Source organism: Choloepus didactylus, chromosome 1 (genome assembly GCF_015220235.1).
Source record: "Choloepus didactylus isolate mChoDid1 chromosome 1, mChoDid1.pri, whole genome shotgun sequence".
Lineage (NCBI taxonomy): Eukaryota > Metazoa > Chordata > Mammalia > Pilosa > Megalonychidae > Choloepus > Choloepus didactylus.
Window position 1 is genome coordinate 70021273 of NC_051307.1, and position 23762 is coordinate 70045034.

Genomic DNA, 23762 nt, shown 5'->3' on the forward strand with positions numbered 1-23762 from the left:
GTATGTTGCTTATTTCTAAATATTTGGGGATTTTTCCTATACCTTTCTGTTATTTAGTTCTAATTTAATTCTGATATTGTCAGAAAACATACTTTGTATGAAGTACATTATTTTAAAACTGTGAAAATTCTTTTAAATGTGTTAAAAATCTGTTGTAACCTGGGAGACACTCTATCTTGGTGAATGCTCTATTTGTACTTGAGAAGACTGTGTATTCTGATGTTACTGGGTGGAAGATTATATAAATTTCAATTAGACCAATTTGGTTAATTATGTTATAAAGGTCTTCTATCATATCTCAGATTTTTTGGTCTACTTGTTCTATTGATTTCAGAAAGGAATGTTCAATTTTCCAAATAAAATTGTAGATTTTCTTTTTCTCCTTTCAGTTATATCAGTTTTTGTTTCACATATTTTGAAACTCTATTGTTAAGTGAATACATATTTGTAATTATTGTGTTGTATTACTCAGGATTCTCCAGGAAAACAGAGCCACGTTACGTGTAGTGTGTGTGTGTGTGTGTGTGTGTGTGTGTGTGTGTGTGTGTGTGAGAGAGAGAGAGAGAGATAAAGAATGGCCCATCCAACCAAGGTGGCTGGCAAGTCCAAACTGCACAGAGAAGTCCACAAACTGGAAACTATGATAGTGATGATGCTGGAGTCCTTAGTCCAAATTTCTCAGGACAAGCTGGCTGACTAGGAATTCTGGCAAGAACCAATGCTGAAGTTGTGTCTGATTTCCTCTTTTGACCTCTGAAATCCTATATTCTGGCTTTTAACACCTCCAGCTGATCAGGTGAGGAGACTCCTCAGATTGCTGAAAGCAATATCCTTTATTGATCATAGATAATCAAACTGATTATGGATGCAAATTCCATCTCAATATGTCCACATTTTAGCCAGCAGGTCAGTACTTGACCAAACAACTGGATACCATAACCTAGCCAAGTTGACACATGAAATTAACTGTCACAAATTTCTTCTTGGTTTATTGATCAGTTTATAATAAAATAATATCATTCTTTAGCCCTGGTAATTCCTTGTTCTGAAGTTAATTTTGTTTGATATTAACATAACTATTCCTGCTTTCTTTGAAGTAGTTTTGTATATTATATAATTTTCATTGCTATTATTTTTACTTTATCTACATCATTATTTATAAAATGTATTTTCTGCAGACAGTATAAAACAATCCTGATCTTATCTTTTTGTTTTTGTTTTTGTTTTTGTAATCAAATATAGGAATCTCTTGTCTTTTAACGGATGTGTATAGGACATTTCATTTAATGCAATTATTAATATGGTTTGATTTATTTCTATAACTGTAGTTTTCTGTTTAGCTTCCTTGGACTTAAGTACCTCTGTTTTAATTATCCTGCCTTCTTTTGGATTATTTGAAAAAATTTTAGTGTTGCCTGGTAGACAATTTCTAATATTGCTTCCAATGCTCCCAGACTCCTGGTGTTAATATCTAAAATGGCTCACAAGATTCCACACTCTAATACCCATGACCTGTGAATATGATGGCATATCACTCCATACATCTATTCTGTTATATGGTACAGTTGACCTTATTGTAGGGAAATAAAATGGGTGGATGTAATTTTATCACGTGAGCCTCTTTAAAAGCAGAATGTTTTCTCCAGGTAGTATCAGAAGAGGAAATTAAATATTTGAAGCACAAGGGGAATTTGATGTACTGATGCTGACTTGAAGATGGAGGGAGCATTTGAGAAGGAATGAGAGTAGTGTTAAACAGCTGAGGGAAGCTGCCAGCTGACAATCAGCAAGGAAATGGAGATCTCAGATCTACAACCACAAGGAAGTGAATTCAACCCAACATTCTGAATGAACTTGGGAGTGGATTCTTTAATAGAGTCTGCAGATAAGGGCCAAACCTAGACCACACCTTGATTTTGATTTTGTGACATCCTAAATAGAGAACCTTCTTTCAGTAATGAATTTTTTTAATCTCCCTTTATCGGAAAATGTCTTTATTTCATATTAATTTGATGTTTTTGTTGGTTATAGAATTCCATGTTGACAGTTCTTTTCATTCATCCCCTTGAAAACTGTTACATTGTCTTCTGGCCTCCATGCTTCTGATGAGAAATCTACAGTGTTTTAATTGTTGTTCCCTTAAGGGTAATATTTTATTTTCCTCTGGCTGCTTTCACAACTATTTTCTTTATCTTTGATTTCAACAGTTTGATAATACCATATATGGTCACTGAGCTTCTTAAATCTGTAAATTTATGTCCTTTTCTAAATTTAGGATGTTTTCAAACAGTATTTCTTCAAATTTATTTTTTGCATCAATATCTTTCAACTTTCAAAGTTGAAATTAATGTTTTGCATCAGTATCTTTCAAACTTCAATGACATGAATGTCAGACCTTTTATTATTGTCCCACAAGTTCCCAAGGCTCAGTTTATTTTTAACTTGTTTTCCCTATGTTGTACAATATAAATAATTTATATTAATTCAACTTTAAATTCATGATTCCTCTGTCATCTGTATTCTGCTATTGAGCACCTCCAGTGATATTTTTTTTCTGTTATTGGAGATTTTCATTCTAAAACTTCCATTTGGTTCTTTTTTGTAGACTCTCTCTTTGTTAGGAACATGTATCTTTTCATTTGTTTCAAGAGTGTTTGCCTTCACTTAAGGGAGAATGATTATAGTAGTTGCTGTAATGTCTTTGCCTGATAACTCCAATCTCAGGGTCATCTCAGGGTTAGCATTTGCTGATTGTCTCTTCCTTTGTGATTTGTTGAGATTTTCCTGATTCTTTGTATGTCATGTAATTTTGGAATTATCATGGGCATTGTAAGTATTATGAGACTGTAGATCCTATTAAAACATATCTGGAGAATATTGATTTTTTGACTTGTTCATTTTAGCAAGCAATCAGTGCAGTTAGGTTCAGATCACAATAACCTATTTTCTATAGGTTATTGTTGCAATATCAGTTCAGTTCAGTTTTCAAAGCCTTTTCTAACCTACTCTGGTCCACCTTGCATGTTTACCACCAAGGAACAAATCTGGGACCTGAGCAGTGGCCTTTGCCATAGTTTAGCTCTTAAAATGTTGTTGTGTTGCTTGATTAAGTTCCACAGTATCTCTTGGATATTAGCCCAGGACTTCAAACACAGATTTCAAGGATCCACCTCCCTCCTCTCCATGGTTTTCCTCACACATTCTGACTTCCAGATGTTCCTTTTCCTGGTGTTCTGATGAGATAGTCAAGGTTTTAGCCCCCTTATATGGACTATGCTTGCTATGACTGCATCATCCTCTTCACAAAACACCAAGTGAAAAGAGAGTAAAAATAATGGGGATCCTTCTTACATCTGTTATATCACATACATCTCTTTTCCCAATTCCTGTGGTCATAGAGAAGGATTTTCTCTCAAAATTTTAAATACTTATGCACTTGCTGATACCACCAATACTGCCACCATATTAGTGCAATTTCATGAATGGGATGCCTTGGTTCAAGATCAGGGAAGTAAGAGGAGAAAGAAAAAGTAAGGGACTCCTCCACACACTCTCCATCCCAAAACGGCCTTCTACTTGGTCATATGGCCTAAAAGAGAGGATTTTCCCTGGAGATTATCCCGTGCATGCCCACTGAAATTTCTGGATTCAAGCCTTCTAGAATGTAAGCCAGGAAACATGGGAAAGAAAAACATAATACAATAAAACTGTTGTCATTTGTTGGTCATTTTTTAAGCTTTGATTTCCCTCCTGAACATGCCTGATAAAAGTTACTTTTCATAGTCATCAGATATTGCTTCAGGTATTTTGTCAAGGGATTTTAGTTGTCATCAGTGAGAGAAATATGACTTTGTTGGCTTATTCCTCTTAGCTTATACTGGAAATTGCCATTTTTAAGGTGACACTTAGTATATACTACATTATTTCTCCCCCTCATTAGTTTAAGTTTTCAAATTATCAATTTCTTGCTTTGGGGCTCAGTTTTATTATCTAATGGTTACAATTCATCAACTACCTCCCACATACACCTCCCAAAGTTATTCTCATCTTTAATGATGAAAATCTCTCTAAAAGAAGTGATAAATCTATGTTTTCTTATCCAGTTTGGCAAGTGTTACGTTAGCAAAATTAAACAATTCCTTGACCATAGAAATTCTTGAGGCTTTTATTATGTCTATCTGCATTGAGAATTTCCAAAAGGGAGATTATGCGTATTTCATTTCCCAAACTTATTTAGCCTCTGAAACCATTTTTTCCCCCAAAAAACTGAAATTCCTCAAAACACAACTTGGGAAATATGCTAACCACTAACACTAACTTTTCATATCTTATATTACTCATGCTATTCACCCCAACTTCTCTTCTTTCTATGCTTATTAAATGTTATTCTGGGACCTCTGCGGGGTGTATCTTTTGTAGATTTAAAGAGCTATTCCAGACTTTTGTTAAAATGATTCTGCTTTTAACATTAAACATATGCTGTCACCTAACATTGCCAAGTATTCTGAGGATAATTTGCAGAAAGAATGTATAGAATGGCTTAATTTTAAACATAGTCTGTGAAAGCTGTAGTTAACTCAAATAGAGACAGGCACATTTACCAAGCTTTATGGAAGTAGATAGACAAGAAATTAAAGAGAGAAAGATTGGAGCATATTGGCACTGTTTTTATCTTCTTGAAGTGAGATAGTAATGAAAGATTAGGTGTCTGATGAATATCAACAAAATACATGAGAAAATATTTGACTCTAAGGACAAAGTGGAGAAAATGGTGATAATCATTATAACTGGTATGTATAAATAGTTCCATATATCGAATTTTATGCCAAGTGCTTGTAGTCAAAATCTGGTATTTTATCCAGTCTCATTTTCCTGAAAGACCCTTACATAGGTTTGGGAGTTATGTGGTTCCAAAGATGGGGCATGTATACCAAGATAAGCCAATGGTTACCTTACATAACCCTGGACACAAAGATATTTCAGAGTGGACATGTGACATAAACCAGCTCAATCATAGATTATTTCTAGGAATGGTGGAGCAGATCTGGACTGTATATTATACAAGTGTGAAGCAGTATAATATATTATTCTATGAATGCATAAAGCCAACACACAAAGGAGACCAGAACTTTGAAATAAATCAAAGAGAGACATAGCCATATCCATGATCAAATCAAGTCTAAAGCTTGTACTGCTTTATTTTTTTCAATAATGCAAACTGTATTTGTTGTCTATGGCTACAAAACAAATTGCCCTAAAACTTAGTGGCTTAAAAAGACAATAATTATTTATTATCTCATGATTCCTGAGGTCAGGAGTTCTGACAGCATCCTGTAAAGATGGCATGTTTCTGCTCTGCAATTAGAAGGCTTCAGCTGAAAGACTTGAAGTTTGAAGGCTGGAGACATTAGAAAGCACATTCACTTACGCATTTGGAGACTGATGCTGGCTGTCAGCTGGGAAACTAGCTGGGGCTGTTAGCTGGAACCCTAAGATGTGGCCTCTCCATTTGAGCTGGGCTTCCTCCCATCATTGTGATTCAGTTCCAAGTGAAAGCATCCAGAGAGAAAGGAGAGAGACAGGGAGAAAAAGGAGAGTGACGAAAATCAGCAGACATGTTGTCTTTTATGACCTAGGCTCAAAATTCAGGCAACATCACTTCTGCATTCTATTCATCGAGGTTGTTACAGAGGTATACCTAGTTTTAAGAACAGAGAACATAAACCTCCACCTCTCTATGGAAGTATGTCAATGACACATTTTAAGAATATCTAATGCTGTATTGTATATATAAGTATTGGTGGGGCTATTTTTGGAAAAACTAACCTGTCATGTAAGCTATTAAAATACTTTATTGTGTAAGCCAATTTGAGTTAGATTACTTGTTTCTTGCAATCAAAGCATCCAACTTGCATCATGCTTAAACATGTTATTTCATTTGAGGTGAACCATACCTATGGAAAGGAAGAACTTTTAGCCCCATTTTGAAAATTAAGATAATGGGAATTGGGGTGTTAACAAACCTTTCCCAGGATTACTCAACTAATATATAGGAAAGCCAGATTTTGAAGGCAAGTTATCTAACAAAATATGTCCTGTAATAATTCAATGAGGTTCATAGGGTCTGAGAGTTTCAAAAACACTCTCAGCATTGTGGCTACATCCAAATTTGACTCTGCTTACTCAATGGATGTCTTGATAGCTTTGGAATTTCTCCACTTACCTTTTCAGAGCCATTCTCTATCCTTCTCTACCCTCTTCTGTGCCTTCAATGTTGACTGTGGGCTGCATCAAACAGCTGACTTCTGGTTGGAGGTAGCAAGAGAGAGATGCAAAGGTGGGAGAAAATAGAAATCAGGATATTTTTCCTTAGCTCCTTTATTTGTGTTCTGCAATGTGTGAGTGGCTCTTTTTCTTCAGTATTCCCTAAGCTATCCCTCTCCTAGACTATAGTTCTCATTGGGTCGTGGTGACTCTTTCCTCCCTTTAACCTTTACCACTATTACTATATGGGACAAGAATTTTATTCAAGCAAAATATCAGGAATGGATGTTGATGGCAAAAAGGGGTAGTCTGGGATGGATATTCTGTTCTACCAGATTCATCCTCTATCCTTCTTCACCCTTCTCTTTGCTCATGAAGCTCACGTACCTGTGGTTTCTGGTTGGGTTTTATTAACAGAAGGCACAGGAGGAGATCTGAGAGCAGGAAGACAGACCTCGACAGTAACTATTTCCTCTCCCACAGGCTATAGCCTGGTCCCTCAGCTATAACTCTCCCTGAGTTCTGATAACCACCCTTACCCCTTGTCCTTCAGACCCAGGGGTGGCAATATCTCCCTGCTGTTGTTGTCCCAGATTGTTGCACCATCCTTATTAGTTTCTCTTAACCCTGCTCACAAATGTAAACAGTCCCTTCATTAAACTTTCCTCATTCACCCTTTTGAGAAGCCATCTGTTTCAAAAAGGAACTTCCACACCCCCCTACGTGGGATCAGACACCCAGGGGAGTGAATCTCCCTGGCAACATGAAATATGACTCCCGGGGAGGAATGTAGACCCGGCATCGCGGGACAGAGAACATCTTCTTGACCAAAACGGGGATGTGAAAGGAAATGAAATAAGCTTCGGTGGCAGAGAGATTCCAAAAGGAGCTGAGAGGTCACTCTGGTGGGCACTCTTACGCACACTTTAGACAACCCTTTTTAGGTTCTAAAGAATTGGGGTAGCTGGTGGTGGATACCTGAAACTATCAAACTACAACCCAGAACCCATGAATCTCGAAGACAGTTGTATAAAAATATAGCTTATGAGGGGTGACAAGGGGATTGGGAAAGCCATAAGGACCACACTCCACTTTGTCTAGTTTATGGATGGATGAGTAGAAAAATAGGGGAAGGAAACAAACAGGCAAAGGTACCCAGTGTTCTTTTTTACTTCAATTGCTCTTTTTCACTCTAATTATTATTCTTGTTATTTTTGTGTGTGTGCTAATGAAGGTGTCAGGGATTGATTTAGGTGATGAATGTACAACTATGTAATGGTACTGTGAACAATCGAATGTACGATTTGTTTTGTATGACTGTGTGGTATGTGAATATATCTCAATAAAATGAAGATAAAAAAAATGTAAAAAAAAAAAGGAACCTCCATTATTCCAGGAACTGACCTGCTGCCTTCTAAGAAGGCTTATTCTCACATGTAAACTTCCACCCACGCTTGAAGCTGCTGTAGATGTATGAACATAGGTAGACGGTTCCTACCACTATGTTTTAAAGTCTGGCTAGGTCTGCAAAAGAAAAAAAGGGGAAAAAAGTAGTATTGTCATTATTTTAGGGTCTTAGAGAGTTGTTCATCCCTCTCAAATTAGCCGTGACTCCAAAGACCAGCAAGCAAAGCCAGAAGTACTACAACTGAGAATTAAAGAAATTTGGGTCTAAAGGAAACTTAGGTCATCAGTCTTATAAATTAGAGGTATGAGACTTTTGAATTTGCAATTTAGAAATATACATATTCAGAATGTGCAAATGTTAATCTAAAATAAAATAATGAATTACCAAAATAAGTAGCTAATTAAATTGGAAACATATGACTATACAAATTTTTTAAATGCTAATATTTTAATGCTATCAAAAAACTTTCAGAGAAAATTAATTCCAGGACTGAAGCTTAATGTTCTAAGAAACATCTATGTCAAATGTACATGCTGGGATGCAATGCACCATGTGGGACTTTCCATGCCATCAACTACAACTGCTGAAAGAGTAGCATCAGCACAGACGACCAAGAATAAAATAAATAAATGTTTCCCTCTGAAAATATGCTATATATTTTAACTAATACATCTTTCTGAACAAAGAAATGCCCTGATCTAAGTTAGTACCCAGCTTTGCCCTACCTCCTACCCAAAGCTGAAACAGCAGGAAAAACCTGAAGATTCTCACTAACTGCATCAAATTATGGGTTTCTGTGCATCCAATTCCATCGCAGACATGAATCAAGCACCAATGTTGTGTCAAAACATTCATGAGACAAATCAAGGAATAAACTTCTAGGATAAACTCTCCTCTTTCAGATCATCAGATGGAAAACAGAATTTACATTTTATTTAGTCTGTTTTTTTTTAAAGTCAAACACTTTGGGTCTAGAAGAAGCTGAACCTTATTGACAATTGTATCTATTAAGACATTGTGAAATGAGAGTCCTTCTAAATGAGTTCTTTAAAAAGTGTCAAGGAGAGAACTTACATGGAGACAGATACAGTCACAAATGACTGTATACCTTTTCCTTTTTAAAATGGTGATTTTAAATAATCTGTAATCAGCATTGAATATTATTTGAAGAAAAAAATCAAGATATTACACGTTTATCTTCCTCAAATTTATGTCATGTTTAATTCTTTTTTTTTATTAAATTCAGTTTTATTGAAATACATTCACATACCATACAATCATCCGTGATATACAATCCACAGTCCACAATATGATAACATAGTTATGCGTTCATCACCACAATCTATCTCTGAACATTTTCCTTACATCAGAAAGAACCAGAACAAGAATAAAAAATAAAAGTGAAAAAAGAACACCCAAATCATCCCCCCATCCCACCCCATTTGTCCTTTAGTTTTTATCCCCATTCCTCCATTCATCCATACACTAGATAAAGGGGGTGTGATCCACAAGGTCTTCACAATCACACTGTCACCCCTTGTAATCTACATTATTATATAATTGTCTTCAGGAGTCCAGACTGCTGGGTTGGAGTTTGGTAGTTTCAGGTATTTACTTCTAGCTATTCCAATACATTAAAGCCTAAGAGGTGTTATCTATATAGTGCATAAGAATGTCCACCAGAGTGACCTCTTGACTCCATTTGGAATCTCTCAGCCACTGAAACTATTTCGTCTCATTTTGCATCCCCCTTTTGGTCAAGAAGATACACTCAGTCTCACGATGCTGGGTCCACATTCATCCCCGGGAGTCATACTCTGTGTTGCCAGGGAGATTTACACCCCTGGGAGTCGGGTCCCACGTAGGGGGGAGGGCAGCGAGTTCACCTGTCGAGATGGCTCAGTTAGAGAGAGAGAGGGCCACATCTGAGCAACAAAGAGGTACTCAGGGGGAGACTCTTAGATACCATTACATACAAGTTTAGACTCTCCTTTGTGGTAATGAGCTTCATAAGGGCAAGTCCCATGCTCGAGGGCTCAGCACATCAAACCGCCAGTCCCAATGTTTGTGACAACATCAACACCAGTCCAGGTGAGGATGTCCAACACATCCGCACCTTCCCCCAGATCCTCGGGGCTGGGGAGGGGGAGGCTGTAAATATATTTTTTATTATCTGCCCAAACTACTCTAGGATGTGTCACTATTTCACTGCAGCCTATACTAACCTACCGTATCTCACTTCCTATTCAAAGTTCCATACAATTGTGGTGTTTGAACAAATCTACTGTAGAGTTGTACCGTTTAGAAAATTTAGATCCTGTACCAAATAGGTATGTATTCCCTTGGTCTCATATGAAAGTTGAAGTTTTAAAACACAATCAGTTTCAACCTTTACCCTTTGGCCTGGCTTGCCCTGGTGTTAACCAGACCTGCTTCATTCATATCACTAATTGAAGTCTGGGCTCTTTTTCAGCTTTTTTGTTTGTTTTTTGACATGCACTAATACTGACATTCATATCTGCCGAGCTCTAGCTCTGAGTTTCAGGTTTCTCAGAGATATGCATTGTTCCAGAGACCAATCAGGTTATACACTAGGGGATCAGCATCTCAAAGTTTAGAGATAGGCCTTACAATTCAGGGATAGAGTTAACTGCTGTAATAACTTACAATCTAGGGACTATTACAGTTATTGTGTCCATGTTAGGCTATATTCTAAGATTCAATTCTGAGTTTACACATTGTAGTTAGTCCATATTGGTGAGGCATCATTCCTCTCACCATGTTTTCTCCAACACTTTTACTCCTATATATATATTTTCCTACAATTTTATAGAGTTATATTCACATACCATACATTTATCCACAGTGTACAATCAGTTGTTCATGGTATCATCATAAAGTTGTACATTTATCACCACAATCAGCACTTGAACATACTGATTACTACAAGAAAAATTGTTTTTTTTAGCAATAAGAAAATGATAAAAAGAAAAATAACATGTCATACAATACAATATACTAGTAAGGACAACAAATAACACCACTACCAAGAATCCCATATTCCTCCCCTATATCCCCCTCTCATATACATTTAGCATTGGCATATTGCCTTTGTTACATTTAATGGAGGTATATTACAATGTTACTGTTGACCATAGACTCCAGTTTGCTTTGATTATGTTTTTTCCTGATACCATCCCTTTTTCAAATTTCTACATGGTTGACATTCATTTGCTTTCCCACATGCAAAAACATTTTTACATTTGTATATTTAGTAACAGTCATTGGCCACTCCAGTTTTTGCCAAGTTATACAGTCCCAGTCTTTATCATCTATCTTTACCTCTGGTGTCATATATTCTCCTATCCCACCTCTTTCAGCTTTACTCACAGACATCTTTGTTCAGTGTACTTACAATACCGTGCTACCATCACACAGTATTATGCTGTCTATTTCTGGATCTATGCAATCAATCCAAAGCATTCTGTAGCCCTTCAGCATCAAATGGCTGATCTCTGTCCTCTTTCTATCTCCTGGTCGCCTGTGTTGTCAGCTTTTAACACCCAAAGTTTGTTCATTAATGTCTGTTTATATTAGTGAGACCATACAGAATCTCTCCTTTTGTTTCTGGCTAACTTCACTCAACATAATGTCCTCAAGGTTCATCCACATTATTACATGATCCATGTCTTTGTTCTGTCTTACAGCTGCATAATATTCCATCGTGTGTATATACCACAGTTTGTTTATCCACTCGTCCTTTGATGGACATTTGGGCTGTTTCCATCTCTTGGCAATTGTGAATAATGCTGCAATAAACACTGGTTTACAAATGTCTGTTTGTGTCTTAAGTTTCAGTTCCTCTGAGTATATACCTAGCAATGGAATAGCTGGGTCATATGGCAAATCTATATTTAGCTTCCTGAGGAAACTCCATACTGTCTTCCAGAGTGGTTGCACCATTCTACATTCCCACCAACAATGAATAAGTGTGCCTCTTTCTCCACATCCTCTCCAGCACTTGTCATTTTCTGTTTTTGGATAATAGCCATTCTGGTAGGTGTGAGATGATATCTCATTGTAGTTTTGATTTGCATCTCCTTAATAGCCAGTGAAGTTGAGCATTTTTTCATATGCTTTTGAGCCATTTGTATTTCCTCTTCAGAAAAATGTCTGTTCATGTCTTTTGCCCATTTTTTAATTGGGTTGTTTGTCTTTCTGTTATTGAGATGCAGGATTCCTTTATATATTCGGGATATTAAACCCTTATCTGATATGTGGTTTCCAAATATCATCTCCCATTGTGTAGATTGCCTTTTTACTTTTCTGACAAAGTCCTTTGACGTACAAAAGTGTTTAATTTTGAGGAGATCCCATTTGTCTATTTGTTCTTTGGTTGCTCGTGCCTTGGGTGTGAGGTCTAAGAAACCACCTCCTTTCACAAGATCTTTAAGATATTGCCCTACATTTTCTTCTAAGAGTTTTATGGTCTTGGTGCTAATGTTTAGGTCTTTGATCCACTTTGAGTTAATTTTGGTATAAGGTGTGAGATGGACATCCTCTTCCATTCTTTTGGAAATGGATATCCAGTTCTCCAGACACCATTTATTGAACAGGCTGCTCTTTCCCAGTTGCTTCGGCTTCACTGCCTTATCAAAATCAGTTGTCCATAGATGTAAGGGTCTACTTCTGAGCACTCAATTCGATTCCATTGATCAGTATATCTGTCCTTATGCCAGTACCATGCTGTTTTGAGCACTCTAGCTTTGTAATATGCTTCAAAGTCAGGTAGTGTGAGACCTCCCACTTCATTCCTCTTTCTCAAGACATTTTTGGCTATTCGGGGCACCTTACCCTTCCAAATAAATTTAGTTATTGGTTTTTCTATTTCTGTAAAGTAAGTTGTTGGGATTTGAATTGGTATTGCATTGAATCTGTAAATCAGTTTAGGTAAAATTGCCATCTTAACTATATTTAGTCTTCCAATCCATGAACATGGTATGTTCTTCCATTTTTTTAGGTCTTGTTCAATTTCTTTTAGCAGTTTCTTATAGTTTTCTGTGTAAAGGTCTTTTGTGTCCTTGGTTAAGTTTACTCCTAAATACTTGATTCTTTTGGTTGCTATTGTAAATGGGATTTTTTTCTTGATTTCCTCCTCTTGTTGCACATTACTTGTGTATAGGAACACTACAGATTTTTGCGTGTTGATCTTGTAGCCTGCTACTTTGCTGTATTCATTGACTAGTTCTAGTAGCTTTGCTGTAGATTTTTCTGGATTTCCTACATATAGAATCATGTCATCTGCAAATAGTGAAAGTTTTACTTCTTCCTCTCCAATGTGGATGCCTTTTACTTCTTTTTCTTGCCTAATTGCTCTAGCTAGAACTTCCAGCACAATGTTGAATAACAATGGTGATAGCGGGCATTCCTGTCTTGTTCCTGATCTTAGAGGAAAAGCTTTCAGTCTCTCCCCATTGAGTGTGATGTTAGCTGTGGGTTTTTCATATATTGCCTTTATCATATTGAAAAAGTTCCCTTCTATTTCTATCCTTTGAAGTGTTTTCATCAGGAAAGGATGTTGAATTTTGTCAAATGCCTTTTCTGCATCAATCGAGATGATCATGTGGTTCTTCTGCTTTGATTTGTTGATGTGGTGTATTACATTAATTGATTTTCTTGTGTTGAACCAGCCTTGCATGCCTGGAATAAATCCCACCTGGTCGTGGTGTATAATTCTTTTAATGTGCTGCTGGATTCGATTTGTGAGTATTTTGTTGAGGATTTTTACATCTATATTCATTAAAGAAATTGGTCTATAATTTTCTTTTTTTGTATTATCTTTGCCTGGTTTTGGTATTAGGGTGATGATGGTTTCATAGAAAGAGTTAGGTAGCTTTCCCTCTTCTTCAATTTTTTTGAAGAGATTGAGCAGGATTGGTACTAATTTGTTCTTGAATGCTTGGTAGAATTCACATGTGAAACCATCTGGTCCTGGGCTTATCCTTTTTTGGAGCTTTTTGATGACTGACTCAATCTCTTTACTTGTGATTGGTTTGTTGAGGTCATCTATTTCTTCTTGAGTTAATGTTGGTTGTTTATGCTTTTCTAGGAAGTTGTCCATTTCATCTAAGTTTTCTAGTTTATCAGCATATAGTTGCTCATAGCATCTTCTCATTATCTCCTTAATTTCGGTAGGGTCGGTAGTTACATTTCCTTTCCCATTTCTGATTGCATTTATTTGCATCTGCTCTCTCTTTTTTTTTTTTTTTTTTTTTTTTTTTTTGTTAGCCTAGCCAGTGGTCCATCGATTTTATTGATTTTCTCAAAGAACCAACTTCTGGTTTTATTGATTCTCTCTATTGTTTTCCTGTTCTCAATTGCATTTATTTCTGCTCTAATCTTTGTTATTTCTTCCCTTCTACTTGCTTTGGGGTTAGTTTGCTGTTCTTTCTCTAATTCCTCCAGGTGAGCAGTTAACTCTTCAATTTTTGCTCTCTCTTCTCTTGTAATATAGGCATTTAGGGCAATAAATTTCCCTCACAGCACCTCCTTTGCTGCGTCCCATAAGTTTTGATAAGTAGTGTTTTCATTGTCATTTGCCTCGAGGTATTTACTAATTTCTTTTGTAATTTCTTCCTTTACGCACTGGTTTTCTAAGAGGGTGTTGTTTAGCCTCCATATGTTTGTGAATTTTATGACCTTCTGCCTTTTATTTATTTCCAACTTCATTCCATTGTGGTCTGAGAAAGTGTTTTGTAAAATATCAATATTTTTAAATTTGTTGAGACTTGCTTTGTGACCCAACATGTGGTCTATCCTAGAGAATGTTCCATGAGCACTTGAGAAAAAAGTGTAACCTGCTGTTGTTGGATGCAGTGTTCTATAAATGTCTGTCAAGTCTAGTTCATTTATCATACAATTCAACATCTCTGTTTCTTTAGTGATCCTCTGTCTAGATGTTCTATCCATTGATGAGAGTGGTGTATTGAAGTCTCCAACTATTATTGTAGAGGTATCTATTTCTCCTTTCAGTGATCACAGTGTTTGCCTCATGAATTTTGGGGCATTCTGGCTTGGTGCATAAATATTTATGACTGTTATGTTTTCTTGATGAATTGACCCTTTCATTAATGTATAGTGTCCTTCTTTGTCTCTTTTAATTGTTGCACTTTTGAAGTCTAACTTGCCTGATATTAATATAGCTACTCCTGCTTTTTTCTGGTTGTTGTTTGCATGAAATATCTTTTTCCAACCTTTCACTTTCAGTCTATGTTTGTCCTTGTGTCTAAAGTGAATTTCTTGTAGACAGCATATAGATGGATCCTGTTTTTTAATCCATTCTGCCAGTCTGTGTCTTTTTATTGGGGAGTTTAATCCATTTACATTTAGTGTTATTACTGTAAGGGCAGTACTTTCTACTACCATTTTGTTTTTTGGAATTTATGTCATAACTTATTTTTTCCTCTCCTTTTATCTTTCCTGATAATCTTCATTTCTGCACTCTTCTCCAACTCTCTCTCTGCTGTCTTTTCCTATCAGCCTGTAGCACTCCCTTTAGTATTTCTTGTAGTGCCTGTCTCTTATTCACAAACTCTTTCAGTGTCTGTTTGTCTGAAAATGTTTTAATCTCTCCCTCATTTTTGAAGGAAAGTTTTGCTGGATATAGAATTCTTGGTTGGCAGTTTTTCTCTTTCAGTATCTTAAATATATCATGCCACTGTCTTCTTACCTCCATGGTTTCTGCAGAGAAATCTGTAAATAGTCTTATTGACCTTCCCTTGTATGTGATGGATCGCTTTTCTCTTGCTGCTTTCAGAATCCTCTCTTTGTCTTTGACATTGGACAATCTGACCAGTAAGTGTCTTGGAATAGGTCTATTGGGATCTATTCTATTTGGGGTATGTTGTACTTCTTGAATCTCTAATTTTCTGTCTTTTATAAGAGTTGGGAAATTTTCAGTGAATATGTCTTCTATTACTCTTTCTGACCCTTTTCCCCTCTCTTCTCCTTCTGGGATACCCATAACACGTATATTTGTGTGTTTCATGTTGTCACTCAGCTCCCTAAGACTCTGCTCATATTTTTCCATTTTTTTCACCATCTGTTCTTTTGTGTGTATGAATTCAAATGACCTGTCTTCCAGTTCACTGATCCTTTCTTCTGCCTGTTCAAATCTACTGTTGTGTCCCTCCATTGTGTTTTTCATCTCCTCCATTGTGGCCTTCATTCCCATGAGTTCTGCCATTTGTTTTTTTAAGTTTATGAATTCTTCTTTATGGTCAGCCAGTGTCTTCTTTATATCCTTCAGCTCTTTTGCTGTATGTTCCTTCATTTCATCAAATTTATTTAGCATTAGTTGCCTCCACTCCTGTGTCTCAGCTGAGCTATTAATTTGTTCCTTTGGCTGGTCCATGTTTTTGTGTTTCCTGGTATGGCTTGTTATCTTAAGTTGTCTAGGCATCTGATTTTCTTGATTAGTTTATTTTGGAGCTTGTTTTCTGTCTTTTACCTAGTGGTTTTCCTGTTGGTTGGCTTTGTTCTCTGGCCTCTGTTATTCAGTTCAACTTATTCTAGACCTCTAACTTAGGTTCTATTTAGTTGATCAGAATTTTTCCCCTCTTGTTTTTTCTGTTTCTTGCTCTGCCTCTATGTAACCTTTTTGTGAGTGGGTCTCCTCAGATATGGTCGACCCTAGTCAGATTTTCCCAGTCTAGTGAGGCCCAGGTCTCGTTGGGAGGGTATGGAGTTTTCCTGAGAATGAGACCCTCCTATGAGGCCTTTAGAATTGGTGCTTTTCCTCTCCTGTCCAGCAGGTGGCGCTGGCCAGCCCGCAGCTCCCCAACCAGTGTAAGGAGGTGTGGAGACTTTAGTTCTCCTGGTGACTCTGATCCTGTCAGGGGTGTGGCTGACTGAAGCCGGAATCTGGGGTCTGAATTCCCAGAAGGAAGACTGCCAGTTGAGCTGGACCTCCCTCCACTCTCCCAATCCTCAGAACTCCAGTTGTCTCTCAGGGGCACTATTCCCTTCTCCCCTCTCCTCTTTGGGGCCTCTCCAGATAGATTCCTTGGTCAGCCTGAGTTGCCAATTAAAGACGGGGGTGGAGTCCTTCAGTAGTGAGTAAGGAATTCAAAGACACTGTGGGTACTCTGTCTCCCCCAAGCCCAGCCTATTCCCTCACACTGGGCTTTCCGATACAAAATAACCGCATATATTACTTTTAGATTTAAAAAAAAAAAAAAATAGAAAAGAAATCAAGAAAAAGAAAAAAAGAAAAAGAAAAAAAAAGAGTCTCTTTTAAAAGTCTTTCCCCAGCCTGGAAGTTTTGTCAGTGTCAAAATAGAGCATTTAAAGATATGCTTTGGGCTATTGTCTGATAATTACTCTCCAACCACTTCAGTTCCACCCCTGCCAGGGGCTACTGAAATGCAAAAAGATAAGGGATCAGTGAGAAGCCATAAGGGACAAAATGTAGGGGGAAAAAAATGGCTTTTTTGGAGTCTAGGAATGGGTGCCCGCTGTTACGTTCCCCCACTTCTCAGAGCCCAGCCCTTCTTCAGCACCCCAGCTCCCAAAGTTAGTTAATTAATCTGTTAATTAATTCTGCAGTTGAGGCTGGGTTGAGCCTCCCTTCTTGCCCTCAGCAGATTGCTGTTTTTTGTTTTTTTTTCCCCCCCTTTCAGGGATCTGGCAGCAAGACAGTCTGTGAGGTCTGGGTGGGGAGGGGCGCCAGACCCCTGGTCCGGGGAACTTACAATGTTCGCTGCGATCTCAGCTTTTCCTCCAATTCCAAACTTGTGTCCAATGTGTGACTGGTTACTGGAAACCCCGAAAACACTGTTTCATATAGTTCTTGGGTAATTGCCAGCTGCTCTATGGGAGAGACGAAATTCTGCTCCTCACCACTCTGCCATCTTGCCCCGCCTCCTGTCATGTTTAATTCTTATCATCATAAGTACTATTCACTTTTATTGTTTATGGCTAAGACTCAGATATGTATAACATGGAGAACAAACCATAGAAAAAGGTCTGGTCTCTTCCCGTTTCTCTGCCTTCCCCTAGAACATTTTACGTAGCAAAATGTACCTAGAGGGCCCATCATTGCAAGCTTTTAATGAGGGAAAGATTTACACAAAAAGATTGGGGTGGGAACTATTGAATGAGAGTTTGGCTGTCTTATTCCTTTCATTTGATGATGAACTAAGAGTTGTTCTTCTTGACACAGTACAGTAATTGTTGAAACAATATACATTTGAGTTCTAGGAAGATCACATCTAGCTATCTCTTGCTTCTATAAATGGATTTTCTCACAACATTTGTCTTCTGATTCTTTAATAAAAACAGAAAAACTCATAAGATATTTAAGAGATTTTCTAGAATGTATGATTGTTAGCGACGTAAAAAAATTCCAGCAACTTCTGATACAGATGTGGTATGTGGAAATAAAATTCTAGGACTAAGATGTCCTGATCAATTCCTTTTGGTAATTTTCATGGAATAGGTTATTTTCCCCACTACATCTTTCTAGGATGTAGCAATGTGTGGTAGACTATTTTCTATTAGAATTTTTGCTTTTGTAAAGACTAAAATCTAACATAACTACAGTCACTGAGATTAGAGGTTTATTCTAGAAGTAGTGGATAATACATATGTATTATTTCTTGCAAAGAAAATTTATCAGGTTCCTTCTTAATTCTTTCCAAAGAACCAAATAAAAATTTTACAAGAAATAAATGAAAAGCACATGAAATATCATGATTTCACAGCATACTTCTTTTAGTCTCTCAGCCATTGCAAACTGGAATATAAGAAGCAAAAAAGTCAAAACTAAATCACAATGATTGTGAATAAGGATCAGCAGTAGCTGAGCAATTTCAAAAATAATTCTTAATGACATTAGGCACACTGAATCTTTTAGTTTCTAAGGGATTAAAGAAAATGGAAAGCAATTGATGCAATGTCTATACAATGTCAAATACAATATAATAAATTAAAAATTGACCACTGGATATTTTGAAACAACCAGTAGTAGACAACGTAAAAACAGAGAGAAAAATTCTGAATGCATGACATTCGAAATTTTCATAAAATTACAAAGTTGGTGATGACAATTTGTTTATTTGTTTTATTGAAAGTGATCTTAGAAATCATTTTAGAGAAAACCTCTGAATTTAAAGATGAAAAAATTTAAAGATTTAAAGTGAGCATCAAAGACATCATGTTGGTAATATAGCTAATCTTTAATCTATCTACTTAGCCAGCTCCCTAAATTATGTATTTAATAATTCGCAATAATCTTAATTAGTTTATTCCTGTGTGTGTGTGTGTGTGTGTATGTGTCCATGTGTATCTGATAAATTAAAAAGAGGGGGGAAAGGAAGAAGAAGTGGAAGGGGGAAGGAAGAAGAAGAAAAGACAAAAGTGGACTCACAAAGTAGAGACAGAAATGTATGCCATAAGACTAATTCTACACAGTCTACTGGTAAACCATTAATTTGCTTCTATATTTCTAGCAGCCAAAATGAAAAACATGAACAGTTATAATACTTGCCAAGTCCATGGGATTTTTTAAAAAATCAAAAACTCAGAAGAAGTACAATTTTTCTTGGCATTTAGATCAATCAGGAATATTTCTTAGACAGCTTCATAAGTAAGAAGCAATACCAAGAAACTTAGACAGGTTAACTGATTTGCATGTAGTCAGCAAAAAAAAAGTCGAGTCCAGTGTTCTTCACATTGTTTTAGGTATGGGTAGAGTGTTCAAAAGTTAAATAAAATTAGAGCATCAAATCTTCAGACTCTGTCAGTTAATAGGATAAAATTTACATGAGGTGAATCAAAGATCATTCACTTTTGTGAATGATAAATACAGAGGACTACAAATACAGCCTACATATTCGATATGGCCAATAATCTAAAAATCTTTTAGATAGTTTGTAGGTAAGTATTATCTTAATCAGCTGAAAGAATGTCCATAAACAAATATCAAAGTATAGGACAACAATTGGGGAAATAATTGATAATTGATTGATAATTGTTTCCTCATTTTTCCCTATGAGGCTTCATTCCTGAACCACACGGGAGTAAGCTTTTAAATGAATACTCAAACTCTTCAACAAATAGTTCAACTTTTGGATTAAATTTCAGTTGTGTATATCATAGAACTCTATAAATTCTATATAATTCCTTAAGTATACTATTAATACATTGTCTGTGCCTGGCACTGTGCCAAGGACTGGCATATTGGGGAAAAAATGTAAGGTACAGTGCCACCACTGTACATTTGAGCTGCTCTGCACCACTCCGAATAAATTTATCAGAATTCTGTGGCAAGAAAATGAAAAGAACAAATCATAGCTGGCAGTAGTAAAACACGCCTGGTGTTTGATAGATTAGACTCCCAGTCATATATAAGGCAGACTTTCCTTCAAAGTTCACTATGAGAACATTAATAAAAATATAGCACAGAAATTGATCAACTATAGACTGCTGACAAAATATAAAGAAAACATAAGTAATTCTTCTACAGGTATCATTAACCACCATTACTCATCTTTTTTTTTCTCCAGGGCAAGCAGCACATTTATGCCCACCCTTTAGTGTTTGTCAGCATACTTTGTAGTTTATATATGTTCCTGTAAAGGCCTGGATTCATATTTGGCAGAACAATTCTTGTCTGTACTATATAGGTCCAATGATTTAGACTTATTTTGATTCTCTTCCCCCTTGAATGCACTTCTTCATTTTCTACCCAATATGCTTTAGTTCAGTGCTTCTCAAGCTTTGGTGTATATTAGAATCCCTGGGAGAACTTGTTTAAGCAAAGATTTCAGAACTCTCTCCCCAGATATTCTGATTCATTAGGTCAAGGATGAAAATCAAGAATTAGTATTTCTAACAAGTGATACTGACATTGCAATCCACCTACCATGTCAAGAATCACTGCTCTAGTGACTTGTTACAGAAAGTGTGCTCTGCAAACCAACAGCATCAGCATCACCTCTAAAGAGTATTAAAATTCAGAATCTTAGACCACACTAGAGATCATCAGAATGCTTTTCAGACAGTACCATAAGCTGTGTCACACACCCATGGGGTGAAATCTGTCATTACTAGAGAATACATGGCCCAGATCCTTTAAGCCCCTAGAATTTGTGCTGTTTGTTGCCTTTACTTAGGCCTCTGTTGTCAAATACAGCTCTTAGGTGCTTGGCCATAACTGCATCTCCTTTCATAAAGACATGGAGTTATTTACCCAATTCTTAAATCTGGTTGGCCTTGCCACTTGTTTTGACCCGTAGAATGCACTTGAATTGGCACTGTGCACATTACAAACCAAGGCCTCAAGAAGCTTCCAGCTTCTTCTCTTACTCCTTTTGGGACTCCTGCCACTCCAACCATGTGAAGCTTGGGCTAATCTGGAGGACGATGGGGAACATGTAGCCCACTGTTGTCCAATAAACTGCCAGCCAACCCAGAGAAGCAGAGTTGCATAGTTAACTGGCAGCTGATTGCACATACATGAGTGACTCCAGTCAAGATCAAAAGAAGGACCATCCAGCTGAGCCCAGCCTATGTATCCAAGGCACAAAATTGTGAGTTAAGTAAATGGTTGTTGATATTAGTCACTAATATTTCAGGTAGTTTGTACACAGGGAAGGATACTGATCCCTGGATCTTGTTCTAAATTATATTCTATAAAACTATACAGTGCCATATAGAACTACATTAACCTATTCTTCTAAAACTGTAATTGAATTCCCCCTGAGACCAGAGAAGACTAATTAAAAATGAATTATGTTAGAGCAAGCTCTGAGATTTCTACTTTTAACTGCTTTGCTCTATTTTTCTCCACTGTGCTAGAAATAATCAGTGACAATAATAAGTAAACTGTCAATAAATTACCTGGTTGGCAATATTCTTGGATCAAAGACCAAATTATTATTTTTCTAGCAAATAAAATGAACAGAGAGAAAACACTACTTACTTTTATAGATCTCATAAAAGAAAGATAGTGATACTTGAATGTGTTCCCGAAGAGAATGGAAGAACTAATTTGGGCATTCCAGGAAATCCAAGTCAGTACCAAGGCAGTGTCTCAAGGATGACTGGCATACAGCACTCATAGCTTCTGTTTCCTTTAGTGTCCTCAGTACCAAGGGCTTGCAAAACCTCACTGAATATTCAGATCGGTTTGTAAACTTAAACTTCCAGGACTCGACAGGAGTCTCCTGTATAAAAAGATACTGATCTCTCTCAAACAGATCTTTGCAAACTTTACAACTCACATTCTAATGAGATTTTTTTTCAATTAGATAAGCTAATATTGGAGTTTGTTTGGCAAAATAAACTTGGAAATAACTAAGAAAAAATAATTTTAAATAATAGTGATGACGGAAACTAACTTCCATAATCTGAAGCCACTAAAACTCTATCGGTGCAAAACTTGCACAAAATAGAATTATCAACATTTAAAAAATAAGTCTTGAAAATAGACCCTATATGCAATTGAATGTATATATCACAATTCAGTAAATTCTATCACCTATTCAATATATTATGAAGCTATACATATATAATAATATAGCATTGATTTTTAAATAGACATAACAATGGAAACAATACAGAACAAAACCCATTTTATTATATGTTAAATAAAGCTGGCATTCAACATAAGAAAAGTCATTAGTAGTATATGAACAACTGGATAGGCATCTGAAAAAAAAATTAAGCAACTGTGTCACACATTACACCAAATATATTCAGATAATCAAACTTTAAATCTTAAAAAAAGTTAAATATACAAGAAAAAATTGTACAATTTTTTTTTATTTTGGGATAGGAAAGACATGTAACATATGACAATAAAATCAGAAACCATTAAAGAAAAATGGTATAAGAAAATACAAAACAAAAAATCTGCTTGGCAAAATGTGGCATAGTTAAAATCAAAAGGAAAAAATATGCTTGAAATTTTTGAAAAGCATCTTTCTGACGGGAAAAGAAATAAAATGACTCTTAAATATATGTAAGGATGCTCACATCTCATTTAATTAAAAAAATGGAAAATCAAAGAAGAATCCATTTTATTGTGTCAGATAAGCAAAAATCAAAAAGTTTTATTGTGGATAAAGAAGAAACGTGGAAAGGTAAACTGGTATAACCCCACAAAGGGTAATTTGAAAATACCTAAATTACAATCTTACATCCTTTTATTGAGGATTTCAATTTGTAGGAATGAATCTTGCAGGTATCCTTGAATACTAACAAAATGACAGGTTTAGGAGAATATTCATTAAAGAATTATTTATAATGATAAAAGTTTGAAAATAAATTGCATGTTCACTAATAAAGGACAGGGTACATAAATTTGGATACTATGAAACTGTCATAATAAATCAGGCAGTTCAGATGATTCTGTTAGGGAATGAGCAATAAGAAGTACATTTTTAGTAGGAAAATTTAGGTTTATGGTGGTTTTTATATTATGCTACCACTTAGATAGATACATGCATGACCATGCATAAATTTGCATATAATATCAATGAAATGATACAAACAAAAATGATGAGAGTGGTTGTTGGTAGGAAGGAAAGCTAAATAGTTGGAGAACATGAATTGTTAGAGGACTTACTTTTTACAATATATCCTAGTAATCTTTTGAGTATTTTTTACTGTGTATTCATTATATTACACTATGTATTAGTATTAAGTAATTATTATTATCATTAAAATAATAACTTGAAGAAAGTCCATGAGAAGTTTTTTAAATACAGTCCTGGAGCAATCTGTTAGCTATTTTGGAAAACACATTTTACCTCCTTACGTCACAGCTCATCAGAACAAATGCCAAATGGATTGGTAAATTAATTGAAAAGCAAATCAATTTCAAACTTTTAAAAGAAAAAAATATAATACATGTACATATTTATGGACTCTTGGATGTGAATAAAACTTTTTAATTTTACAAATAATTGAAACAATTACTGAAAATTATTGTTAGATTTGGTAACAATGAAAAGTAAAACTATACTTTAAAAGAATAATAAATTGAATGAAAAACAATTTTTCAAATTGGGAAACATTTGCAGCA